At 34.3% G+C, this 13,869-nt stretch overlaps 1 long non-coding RNA gene across 7 annotated transcripts; it reads right to left on the minus strand.

The window, feature by feature from the left end:
* Window positions 1–178: 178 nt before the first annotated feature.
* LOC140004321 (uncharacterized) lies at window positions 179–10,734 on the minus strand. 7 transcript variants are annotated; one of them, XR_011821537.1, is made up of 7 exons: window positions 10,227–10,734; window positions 10,112–10,153; window positions 9,905–9,982; window positions 9,410–9,472; window positions 9,240–9,332; window positions 4,528–4,588; window positions 179–4,345 (listed from the first exon to the last, which is right to left on the minus strand). It is a non-coding gene; the product is annotated as an uncharacterized lncRNA (long non-coding RNA). The 7 variants fall into 7 exon arrangements; XR_011821536.1 differs by lacking the exons at window positions 179–4,345; window positions 4,528–4,588 and adding exons at window positions 7,122–7,472; window positions 7,756–7,813 and having other exon boundaries at window positions 10,227–10,732; XR_011821538.1 differs by lacking the exons at window positions 179–4,345; window positions 4,528–4,588 and adding an exon at window positions 7,122–7,472 and having other exon boundaries at window positions 10,227–10,326; window positions 10,460–10,730.
* Window positions 10,735–13,869: the final 3,135 nt, after the last annotated feature.

Below are 13,869 nucleotides of genomic sequence, written 5' to 3' on the forward strand. Positions count from 1 at the left end.
GGTTCGATGGATCGCCTGTCCAGCTCCCGTCAGGACTTCGAAGTCGAATCTCATAAACCCTATAGTACGCGCGATGGGATCCAAAGAAAACGAACAAATGAAAACCACCAAGCTCCCATATAACTTACCAAACCAGGTGGTGAAACAGGACATCGATTAAACACTCACCAAAGCCATAGAAGCGTAACATCTCAATGAATACATTTAATAGACAAGGTTAAACTTGTAAACATGTATTTACATCGGAGACTTGAATAAATTAACATAAAGTACAATCCAAAGTATTCATACTACACAAAATACAATTAGGGTTTCATTTTAAAAAAAACTTAACAACATGACATTTATACTAGTTTGACCCCTTTCTTCCAAAACCGTGATTTTCAAGTTTGTTCCTTGTAAGGAAAAACAAAGGTAACAGGAAGGGGTGAGCTTACGCTCAATGAGGTACCAAACATATAGGAGTAAAATCATGGCCTTTCACGTTTAACCAATCAGATACATATACCAGATAAAGGAAAGCAGTTAAACACAGTGATTCAAAGGGAAAGGATACAAGTGGTCCTCAGGAGCCAGATTTCCATTGCAGTACTTGATCCGACCCCGTTGACTCTCCGTCAACGTAAATAGAACCAACATATCCGTAGACCCCACTTTACACCAATTTTCATCCATCAAACATACCCCTTACGGGGCCCGAACACCTCAATAGATACAGAAATGATAATACTCGAGTATACCGGAATCAAGAGTCTCAATACCCAAAGATTTCTAGAACAGACTACTGTGGTTCGTTATTTAATTGACCAGGCCCTTGCCGACTCGACTCGAGTAATTGAACCACAGGATTTGAGTTCAGAGGTCACAGAAGAGTCGTTGGATTCAAATCTCCAAACGGCGTCAGAACAAATACAGATACAAATAACAGGTTCAAATTCACATAGTAAATTGGCATACGAACAGACAAGAGAACGAGTGTGATAAAGTATACCCTCGTCTCAAGCAGAATAAACAGATAGTACATGTCGCGCCCCATTTTTTCGCGATGGAAAAATATAAGTATAAAAATAGGTATTTACAAAATATGTAATTTTATTTTAAAATAAATGAAAAGGACCTAAAATGGGACTTTAAAAAATGCAACAATTTGGGTCCAAAAATTTAGTCTAAAAGGGTTTTTAAGAAAAAATAGGAGTCGCCACTTGGTATGGAGTTTTGGTGTACCAAGTCACCCAAAAAATATTTTTGACAAAAAATAAAATAAATCAAAACCCTTTTTGACAACTCCAGGTCTTTGAAAACAAGAGAAAATAGGTTCGGGAGTCACGGTTGAAGAAAGGGAAGGCAAAGGTTTAATTGACTCAAACCTAAGGCACCATTTCAACCTAGTCTAAGCTAGTTGCGAGGTTTAGTCAAAATTTTCCTAATCTAACCCTTAATTTTATCACGTTTGGATGTTTCCTACATGGATGCAAATCTAAAAATATCGAAAGGGACAAAATGTTCATTCAAGGGTTTAATTGGATCAATCGCATTAATTGCGAAGGCCAAAATGAATCCTTGAAGGTGTCACGAGGATGCAAATGATGAAAAATAAAATAAAATAAAATAAAATAAAAGAAATTAAATTATATACATATATATAAGTGATCAAAGAAAAAGGGAATGCAACATAAAGGGTACGGGAGGCGAAAAAATTCGTGACATAATTTTCTTATACATGGATTAATAGGGTATTTAAACTATAGAGTTATAATCACCCATTTTCCATGTTTGAAAAATAATTATCCTAACATGAACAAGCAAATGAACTAGCTTAAATGAGATGCAATTCTAAATGACATGATTAACACCTATAGAGAATATGGGATAATATAATAGGGAATATCATACAAATGAGAAAATATCCTAAAAATGAAAATATGCATGAAAATGTAGTGAATAGCACACAAAGATGAATCTAACGCAAGACGGCCTAAAGGGTCTAGCGTTGGACTAGCCCATTTTTAAAAATCCTTACTAGCGTTGGACTAGCAAGTAAGCGGAGGGAGAAACCACAACTAGCGTTGGACTAGTGTGGTGACGTCATGCATTAACAATTTATAGTGAAACAAATAAAATATAAATTAAAACAAATAAACACATAAGAGCACGTAGCACATAACACGTAAACATAATATCTAGATGCCAAAATCCTAAGAAAAGCGGATAAAACACATAAACCACATAAACACGCAACCTATCTATTACATCGGGGAGCGCCTAACTACAATCTATGAGGGAAAAATATAATAAAATAAATATAATTATCCTATCTATTACATTTTTGAGGTATTTAAATACCTCTTGAATCATTGTAAAAATTAACTAAAACATATATAAGAAAATTTGAATGAATATTTAAATCAAATAAATAAAGCATATAAAAATATAAACACATAGGAACACATAAGAGCACATAAGAGCACGTAATTGACATTGAAATAATAAAAATAGGGGTACCTCCCGTTTGAAGTGGTGACTAAATGGAGTCAAATTGTCCTATTTATACTCACAATGAACAAAAGAATCATGGCACCAATTTAATTGAAAAAGAAAATAATAATACAAGTACTAAATTCACACTAATATATCAGACGTAAAGAAATTTAAGTAAATCTAAAAATTCCAAATTAAGTATATTCAAAAGTAGCATAATTAGCTATTAAAGAAAAGAAACAATCATAATAAAGAGAGTCAAAATTCATCAGGGACCGAATTGCAAAAATTAAAAACTTTTGGGGGACAAAAATTATATTTTTCAAAGCTCAGGGGTCAAAATTAAATGAAAGATAAAATTCAGGGACCAAAATTCAATTAATTTAAGGACCTAGGTGAAAGGAATTTAAAATGTTCTGGGCAACAATAAAACTACTCCAAAGATCAGGGGCCAAAGTGCAAATCGTAACCAGATCTGGGCAAGAAAAAGGGCATCGGGCCGCTCTTTTTATTTTACTTGGGCCAAACCTACCTAAGCCCAACTGAAAACCCAAGCTAAAACACACAGGCCAGCCCGTCTTTTTATCCCTCAAACCCAGCCAAAAACACATGGGCTCCAAGCTCCTAGCCTAACTGAAACCCAAAAGAAAACATAAACCAAAGCCCAGCCCCAAAACCTAACAAAACTAGCTCTTGGCCCAACCGAAAAATAAACATTAGCCCAATCCCCTTTTTTTTTTTCTTTTCTTTTTCTTCTTCTTCTACCCTTCCGGTTCTTCTTTTCCTTGCCTGGCCGGCTGAAGCTCCTCGCCACCGCCAACCATGGCTGACATGGCGGCTGCCGGCGCCGCCACCGCCGGTCGCCGGCCATTTTTCCGATCACAAAATTTCACCAAAATACACCCCCTCACTCGATTTTTCGCGTAGGTTCCGTTTTCGGAATTAGTTTTTACAAAAGATGATCCAAAAGTGGCCAAAATATCAAAATACAGTCCAGTTTTCATTTTTTAAAACACCCAAGTCACCACTAAAAATCACAAAATTTATACCACAACACTCCCTACAACCTCTACAATACAACTATGATCTTAGCTAACCGGAAAACAACAACAAAAGACTACATTAAGGCAAAACAGTCCCTAAAATTCTTTTTGGCATTTTATCAAATATTTAGCATACATACAGAAATATTACTTCTCTTTCTTCAACTTTGCTCAAGCCATTTCCCAAATTTTGAACAACACAACAACAACAATAAAAGACAGCAAAAGCCACAAAATTAAACGATAAAATGTGGGGTTGACATGGTTAATAAAGCTGGAAAAATACCTCCACTCCCGCAAGAGCTTCTTCGGTCAAAATTTTGAAGGAATTTCAGCACCTCACACTCCAATTGCTTGTTGTCTTCATTTCCTTCCTTCACCTTTCTTTGCTCCGAGGACAGGTGCATGTGAGATTGAGAGAACCAGAGATGGAGCCAAGAGAAGATTGAGGGAGATTTTTCTTCTTTTCTGTTTTTGAGAGAGAGAGCCGAGAGAGTCAGGAGTCCTTTTTTTTTGTTTGTGGCCTCTCTGATGAGGGAGAGAGCCGAGAGAGGAAAATTGAGCCAAAAAGGTGGAGTGTTTTCTTCACCAAAATGATTTTCTTCCCCTAATGAAAAGAAAGGTGCATGGGCTATCAATGATGAATTTTTTACCAAAATGGGAAGAAATGTTAATGAGGATGGAGTGTAAAAATGGGTTAATAGTGGTTCTGATGAAACAAAATGATTAGAATGATTTTTTTTATTTTCTTAATTTTCCTTCTTTTGTTTTGTTTTGTTTGTTTTGTTGTTTTTTTTAATTTTTCTTCTTTTCCTAAAACAAACCTGCAAAAATGAGAAAAATGCAAATTAAAATGCAAGAAAATAAATAATTCATTAAATAGAAAAATCTTGAGAAAATAATAAAAATTGACAAAAATTTGGTGTCTACAGTACAGTCATTCATATCACAGATTGCATGTACAGAAACCAAGTTAAACAATAAGTGAGGGGAGTGGTACACTTACCAGTTCAAGTACAGATACTTCAAAAGTTTTCACCCAAAGTGACTTTAATCACCGTGAAACCCTAAGAATAACAAAGGAAAAGTAGTTGAAGTTTCCACATCCAAAACCGAGTAAACAGGATGCACAAGTGAGGCTCGATTACTAGTCGGGTGCCTCTCCAAGTTATATACTAGTACAAAAGAATAAAATGCAATTTTTTGAGCAGACGGATAACAGTTGGTACGAGGGTTACAAACAACCCTAAACCCCCTCATTCTACCACAATGCAACTCCAACTTAAAGGAATTAGACGGCCTAAAGATTTGGACAGCATTTCCTCCTAAATTTCCTTACTTTTCCAGCCATCATGGCTTCATTTTTTCTCAAATCAGCCCTAATGTCGCCCACAAAATACGCTCATTTCAATAGCCGTTCAATAGATTCAAAGTCATACAAGTACAAAATTAAACTAGGAAAATGTCCGGAAATGAAGTTTAAGTCATAAAACAAAAGACAGGTTTGCCGTCGCTTAGCGTAACGGGCACAACCGAAGCTACGCCTATCGAATTGGTGTGAAATTTATACCATTTCGAAGCTAAGAGAAAGGGCTACAACTTTGATGAAAACCACTCAGTCCAGTTCGTAGTGTATCCAGGTCAAAATTTCAAATTACAAAACCAGAATCTCACAATCAGGCTAGTTAACTGTACTATACGTAAACGACAATAACTCAGGCTACCGAAGTCCGATTGAGGCGTTGTCAGGGCCGTTGGAAAGCTAATACATAGCACTAAAACTTCTGTGTTTTAGCCAAATGCTAATTCACTACAGATCAGGGTGAACAGATGCGATCAAATTGGTGAAATGTCAACACTGTCTACCGAACTCTACCTATGGCAGTCAGGGGTATTTTTGTCTTTTCACATGCTACAGTGCTCTGATTGGGCTGAAATTTTACAAGAAACTATAAAACATCATTTTATACAACTTTCATGTTTTAATCTAAAGTTGATTCGGCCTCCATCATGGCCGAACAGAACCGGGCAGAACAGGGTCAGATGAAACCCTAAACTGAAATTTATGCACTCTAGCTGAAATTTCTTTAGGCAATCAAAACTAACATACCAAAGCTTCATTTCACACCATTTTATGCTATCATTCCATGTCCCAACAATAGTCATCATATAAAATCAGAAAAATCACCAAAAATTCTAAAATTTGTCAAACTCTACTTTAAACCCTAAAATCTTCCACAAAATAATCTATTTAGCTACTACAACCCACTCATCAACTATTATGAAAGCAACTAGGAGGGATAAACGCGCTTCGCGCGATGAAAATGTAAAATGCCCTGCCCAATTTTGAAGCAATAAAAATTGTAATTTATGTAGAAAAAGTACATTTTTAGTATAGGCATTTCACAAGTTTAGATAGTTAGAGCCTGTGCTCTAAATCTGTAGATGGCAAGAGGGATATAATTCATATATAATCATATGGCGTAATTCTTATCTTTATTTTAATGGGATCCTTCATACATAAAGTGCGTTTCACAGATAAAATTTCTTTTGATGCAGAAAGTGTCCTTAATAATTTTCATGCCACGAAGGACCACCAAATCCAGTAAATATATTTATAGTTGAAAATAGTTCTTCATTTCTTGGTAAATTATTTTGAATTACTATGTAGTAATTTCAGTGTAGATAGTCCAGAGTTTCCATTAACATACTGGACGGTGCAATGATGTACTTTCCTCTTATTTTCTGTTGATTCTTGTCCACACATTTTTTTGGTATTTCCATGCAGATGAAGCCAAAAACACATTACCAAGGAATATTTAGACAAAAAGTTTGGCTCCTTTGGTGTTTGCAAATCATATTCATCCCAAAGGAACTGCAATGACTAATTATTAGTTAAAAAAGATCGAGAGGACATCAAAGTAACCAAAGAAACTTTTCAAACATTCACTACTAAAGCTTGATGAGTGCAGCAAGTAGGTTAACATCAATTTTGTGGCTAAACACCCATTAGCAAAGCCTGAATTGCTAAACAAATGCAATAACTTGTTGAACATTAAACTTCTAGTGCTTTGAATGGAGAAAAACGAGTAAAAGCAAACCAAGTTGTTTTGTCTTGTTTCATTTCTTGGTTTAATGAAGTGCAGAATAAAAAAAGTAAATGAACAAAAAAACACAGTACAAAATCTGCTATGTGGAGCAACATGAGACCCATATTACAAGACTTGTCAATTTCACAAAGTTGAAACCTCTTGAATTCAACGGGAACATAGACAAAGATAACAAGAAACCCTTTCATTCAAAGGAATCTAGGCTCTAAATTCTTCAATTTATCCATGTCTTCTCTAAAACCTGACGCAGCATGCTCTTGCAAATACACATAATGCTTAAAACTATCATTTTTCCCTTCATTTGCCGAAGAATAGGGCAAAAGAAACAGGGCTCAACACTTCCAAGCAGATTTTTTAACAAAGAAAAAACTGTAATGCAACCTCCCCAGCCAAAGTCAACTATGGACAGTTCATTTATATGGCTATAGTTCATTTATTGCAAAAAACAGCCAAGAATTTGGCAGTTACAAATAATCATCTACAAAACAAATTGTCATAGAACGGAAAAGCATCATGTTCCATAAATAATTAGATACATATACAAAACGTAAGCCATGTACAAACTGAAATGGCAATTGAGCCATATCAATTAGCAACCTAGCTACTACAAAAGTTTCTGCAGTTAAGTTCTTTAACAATGATAGATACATATTAGACATTAACTAAAAACGTCTAATAAAATTGTTATCTAGAAAAAGGCTAAAAAAAAAATAAAAGATTACAATAATCAATTTAACATTGAGCTGCATTCCTAATCAGAAAACATGAATGTGTCACACAGGCAGGACAACAGATTCTTTCCTCTTAGCCGCCCAGCGACACGATCACTCAATTCAACGTTCTGTAGCAAAACTCAAAAGCATAGTCATAAACTGCATAAGTATGAACAAACAATACATTGCTAGTCTGCACACACTACTTATTCACAGTCAAAATCCAAACCCTTAGCTGTCTTACAATAATCAATTTAACAGTAAGCCGCATCCCTAATCAAACCAGATGAATGCCTAACACAAGATCACTTAGTCTAACATTTTACAGCGATAAAAACAGAGACATAAACATAACTACATAAGTATAAATAATCAAACAAAATACAAAATACAAAAACAATCCTAATATACCTCATGTTTAACTTCATAAACATGAAAACCAGCCAAGCTAATCAATCGCCCGGCTTAGCTGCAAAAAGCCAGAACATTCACAAAGCCTAAATCAGGAAAAATCTCTTTTAGAGAAGAAAATAACTGTTAGTCTGCCTAAAAAGGATTAGTCCCACAATACAAACCATAAAAACCATTAACTCATTTCATTTTTTCGTAATCCAAATTCTATTCCTTCAATAAAAGAAGAGATACACACAGAATTTGAGGTTTACACAAAATCAACAGACAACAAGCACAAAATTTCCTTCACACATCACAATCTCAAACACCAAAAGCAACTCAAAGCAATGACAAAATTTAACCGATTACAATAGTCACAAGTACAAAATTTCTGATGGAATCCACTCATTAACTGCAAATGGCTGATCCTTCAAGCCTCAGAACCACTAAGCACCAAAGCAAAACATAACAAAAAAAAAAGAAAAAGACAGCCTCACATGCACAGAAATGAGAAGAGATGAGGAAACCAAGCAAAAAATGCAAAATCACCCAATTAAAGAATCTCCCCGGGGAAAAAATACAACCAACAAGTCTAGATCAAAGCAACAATTCAAATATTAAGCACATAATAAAAATCCCCTCTGAGCATAACTCATTCCTGGAAAAATGTCAAGACAATTAATCAACATACAATTTTTGGTACAGAAGGCTCGAAAATTTCACAAATCTTGAGGGAAAATATGTCCACCATGGGAGAATACCAAGAAAATTAATGGTGACTAAGTTTTACCTTTTAACTTTAGCTGCCAGATTTTCGCTAAAGCTAAACACTCAATGGAATTGCTATCAAATATACTGAAATTCTTAACAAAATAGCAGTTTGATGTCTAAACTCCCTTTTTCAGGTTTTAATCTAACTAATGAAGTTAGTGAGGTTGCTCAAATCATATGCCAAAATCATGAATATCCACAAACTTAGTATCCAAACATTTCTTGATAAAAAAAACTAACCAGTAAACCACAAATCCATTGTCAAGGGCTGAAAAATTAGGAACAAGCTCTTATTCATTACAATAGAAACCATGGCATAAAGCAATACAAAAGATATTTTTTAGCATAAAGCACTGAAAAAGGATCCGTGGTTAAGTTTGTCAATAGAAACCAAACTTTTTTGTTTTATTTTGTCATTCTCCTACAGACAACTTGTTAAGTTTATTCAGGCCTTTAGTTTCATTAAGGCCCATAAAAATTACACATAATACATTGACAGGTAACCATATCACCATACACGTAGACCAGATAGTATTAACCACAAATCCTAACTTCATGGTATCTAAGATTTGACCGTACCCTTTTTCATTTCGGGGCAGGAAGATGATAGATGATAGATGAAAGGTTGTGTCTTATCTTATGTTTAGAGTCCATCAATTCTTAATGTAATACGTAATAAAAAAACGTAGTACGAAGAATGAAGAATGCAGTACGAAGGTAAAGGAACTGACCACGTGAGACATGGAGTAATTGGTTAGATGGCATGTCTGAACATGGACCGCTAAAAGCTTTCTCGCATCCAAAATCTTGTTCGTCGATATTCCCTGCAGTAAAATGTCCTCCAATTGGTGCACTTTGGTGGTGTTAACAGAATTGGCAGAAGGCTAGAACATGAACTTACCTGTAAGTGTCACTTGTGAATCCTCAGGTATATCTACTATTATTTCTATAACTGTAGGCATTACTGCAAGAAAGGCCAAAACAGCTGTAATTAATCAAGACTGAACTAACTAATTGGAAGACCAAAAAAGTGCAAAAAGCTGAGGCTTGTTTAACACACACACACATCTAAAGTGCTTTCGACCAACAACATGACAATAGGTAATAGTGCCACAAAACAGAAGAGTAAAAGGGAACTAAACTCGGTGTATAATCAGTGCAATTGAGAAGTTTTGGCTCAAAAAATGTTTTGTACTTGATGCAATTGTTATGATAATATGAATACTATTCTGTCATCATGGTGTTTGGACTAAAACATGGAAAAGTGACCTTTTACAATACTAAGAACCAAACAACACAAGAAAATCTCAGAATAGGAACTTGAACTGCTCTTGATTCGTGATGCAGCAATAGAAAAATGAAACAGAATTATTCCCGATGCCACAGAAAAGCTTACCCACAACATCTTCTCAATTGAAGGTGAGCAGAGAAAATGACAAGCTCTTGCTTTCTCCTCATTTATACATTGCTCAACCTAACACACAGCTCAGCACCCAGAAAAGAAAACAAAATAAAAGGAAGTCAATAAAGAATGACAAATATAGCAAAACTGAAAGACAGAGACAAATAGAATTTGCAAGAAAAACAAGAACAAAAAAATTACCTGACGGAAGAAACTCCTATCAGACCTCGCACGTAAAAGGATCTGCAGAAAAGAGGAGCTTGTTAAAAATAAATAAAAAAAAAAGAAGAGGGAAATGGAGGAAATATTGAAATACCAATCTAAAGCATATATCTTCAAGTGCTAGTACCCAACATCCAATTCTTGCATCAATAAAGTGGAAATCTTTGAAACCCCACCTCACGGGCTCATCCAAGCTACAGAAATAAAAAATCTAAAAATTAAAAAGAATAACATAATCCTCATAAACAACAAAATAGTAGTAGCAATCAGAAAAGGGCAAAAAAGCAAAAAAAAAAAAAAAAGATCCGACAAGAACAGATAGTGTACTCGTTGTCTATTTTCAAAAAAAAAAAATGCAAGATCTGACAAGAAGAGACGGTAAGATCTGACGAGAACAAGAATGCACGAAAAAAAATGTGGAAGAAAAGGATGATTAAAGGAACAGAGAGAGAGAAACGAAGACGGTGGAAAGATCTGGAGAAGAGACGGCGGAAGAAAGAAGCGGCCGAGAGATTCTTGAGTTTTATGCGGCTAACCCTAAGCCGAGAAAGAAAATGGACACACGAAGCGCATCGCGCGAAAAAGATGGGATGATCCACGTGCGCGGCACGTGAGAGGACGACGAAAACCATTCCAGGTCATCAGAGGCCTTCGGCTCTTTATCTACTTATGTTGAAAAGAAGGAACTTTCTTAGCAACTTACCTCAAAAACTCAAGAAAGCTAGCAACTTAGGTCTTCCCTTTCCAAAACAACTCCACCAACCTCCTTAATCCTCCCTAGCAAGACGTTTCTATGGAGTAATTTGAGATTCCAATGGTTGGAACTTAATATTTGGCTTGGATTTGAAGTTGAAGATGAAACTTTTCCTCTCTTTCTTTCTCTCAAGTGTTCGGCCAAGAAGGAAGAAGAAATGGGATATTTTTGGTCAAATTTTTGGTATTTAGTAAAGGTAAGAAAGTTAGGTCAAAGTCCAACTCCAATCGGGTCGCGACACCTAGCACCTTTTAATGTTATTTTCATCCTCTTGTCTCCCAATACAAATTAATCTAGTTAACCTCCAATTATCTCCTAGGACCTGGTAAAATAACATTTCTTAATACAAAACTTCAATTAATCGTCAAAAATTTATCGCACTTGGCGCACTAGCGGGTCCCACATCTATAACGCACTTCAAACTTATCATGAACTAACTTATTTTATGAAAATGATTTAAAACCTATACTCACTTATAAAAATCTCTGAAAAATCACATAATAGGGTTTAATGAAGAAAATGCATGCGAGAAAAATAAAATAAAAGATTATGAAATAAAGAAAATTTACGGGTCCTCACAGGTAGTATGTACACCATCACCGTTGGATCTATAACATATGTGTAAAAGTTGAATTTTAAATTTAAATTTTGCATAGTCATCATTTGTTCAATACTGACAGTGTATAGGAAAAATTATTTGGAGACAAAAGAATAAACCTTTTACTAATTGGTTGAGTGTTTGGGAACTTGCAAGTGAAAAAATGTAACAAACATGACAAAGAAAAAAAATTTCACATAAAGAAAAAAAATGGTGAAACAATATGAAGGTTGTACTGAATTCTTGATTATAACTTTTCCCATTCCTCAATTTGCATGTTTGAGTAAAATCAAGAAGAAATCTTGCCTATGCAACTCCATCAAAATTTTGAATTTTGTTTTTTAGATCTACAAAAAACAAAATAGAAAATTTTGCACTAAATTCAGTAAATTGAGTTGCTCTTTAGACTTTTCATTGCAGCAAACTAATTTCGAGTGCATGTCTAAATAAACAATCTAACAACTTTTTATTTCCTTTCATTATAGGATAATACTTAACTCAACGATCAATACTAACAAGGGATATCTCAACAATATTAATCAAGCCACAAATTGTAACATAAAAATCAACTTATACTTGGGCCATTCTAATCAACAATATCTGAGACTTGAATTTAGGACTTAAAACTCTTGATGCCTAAACTTTGGTTGTTTGACTACTAGACAAACTTTGTGGCTCCAAAATAGAGCATTTTAAAGTTATGAAAAATGTATAACAAGAAATTTAATTATTGAAAATAGGTCATAAATTTTAATTTGGAAGTAGAACCATCAAGTTGTCACTACGCAACATCTATAGCGAGAAACAAATCCTGAAATGGCCGCATTTGGATTTGGTTGAAAATTGTTGCATATACGGGTGCAGCATTTTTACTTAATCAAGAATTGATTGATATCGAGATTATAAATTCAGTATTATTGAGTAATTTAACGACTATAACAACAACTTGTCTCTTTGCACTGATGAAAAACCACTAGTAATTAACATAAAACAAAGAAAATAAATTTTTTTTCTCGTGGGGAAGGGAGAGGAGGGAGAGGGAAAATTCACATGATGTGATGCTTAAGTTTAGATTGAAGAACCTTAGAAATTAGAGATGGTAGCGAATAGGGTAAAATTTGATATCCATCGGTACTTGACCCGATGGTTAATTCGACTAGATGATTAATGGGTAATTTGTTAGGGTTTGATATTGATGATAGGTTACGAACGTTTAGCCCAATAAGGTTGGTAGTAGAATTCTAAAAGTCCAATACCCAATACCCGACACACACACACACACACATATATATATATATATATATATATATGCATGCATGTGTGTGTGTGTGAAAAGAATTAATAACTCTATAAAACTTGTTTATTCTCTTTAGTTTGCAATCACACTTTCTATGCAACTCCTTGTTGAAAAATGTGGAATAGTTGTTCGAATCTTCTTTTAGAGTATTGCTAAATTTACCGTTCATAAATATTGAATTTCTCTATAGCTCTACTTAAGTTTAAAATTCAATTTAGTGTGTTGATTTAACATGATATGTATTGATTTTAGTTTGATAAAAGTTGAAAAAAGTTAATTTTCTTTTCTTGAATTATTCAGATTAGTAGATAGAAGGTACCCGATCAATAATCTAAACCCAAAATGAGAGGGTTTGATTATGAGAATTAAAACTTGTAGGGTTACCCAATAAGGTTCAGTAAAATATTTACATATGCAAGTTAGAGTTTGGTAAGAGAGATTTTTTAGGGCACTCGACTTGTTGCTCTTCCTATTAGAAACAAAATAATTAATGGAAAACAATGAAAATAAAAATTTTCTCCAGCAACAAAATAATTAATGTAAAACAATGAAAATAAAAATTTTTCTCCAATAACTAGGGTATTTTTTGTTGCGTTTTTCTAACATGTGTCCAATAACACGTTTAAATCCCACCTAATCTACCATATATATGCACACATTAATAATTAGTACTCTACATTTCATTTATATATTTGGGTCAAAAACAAAAAAACCCACTGTGATAAGTCTAATACATAGAAAAGCCCCCTATGGTTTCAAAATATACAACACGATACCTCATGTTTTGAACTAAATTGTAAAGGTGACAGAATCCGTTAAATTTAACGGAAATGACTTATTGGAACCTAAAAAAAAATTTTTATACTTAATTTTTATCAAATATACCTATTCTACCCCTTAACCCTCAATTCTCTCTATTTAGAGAATAAAACAAATGATTTTTTTGAGCTGTCTTTTGCTTAATTATATCAAGGTATTTTGGTCATTTTGTCTATTTCCGTTAACTTTAACGGATTCCGTCACCTTTACAATTTAATTCAAAGCATGAGGGGTCGTGTTGTATATTTTGAAACCATGGGGGGCTTTTC

Source organism: Coffea arabica, chromosome 9e (genome assembly GCF_036785885.1).
Source record: "Coffea arabica cultivar ET-39 chromosome 9e, Coffea Arabica ET-39 HiFi, whole genome shotgun sequence".
Classification (NCBI taxonomy): Eukaryota; Viridiplantae; Streptophyta; class Magnoliopsida; order Gentianales; family Rubiaceae; genus Coffea; species Coffea arabica.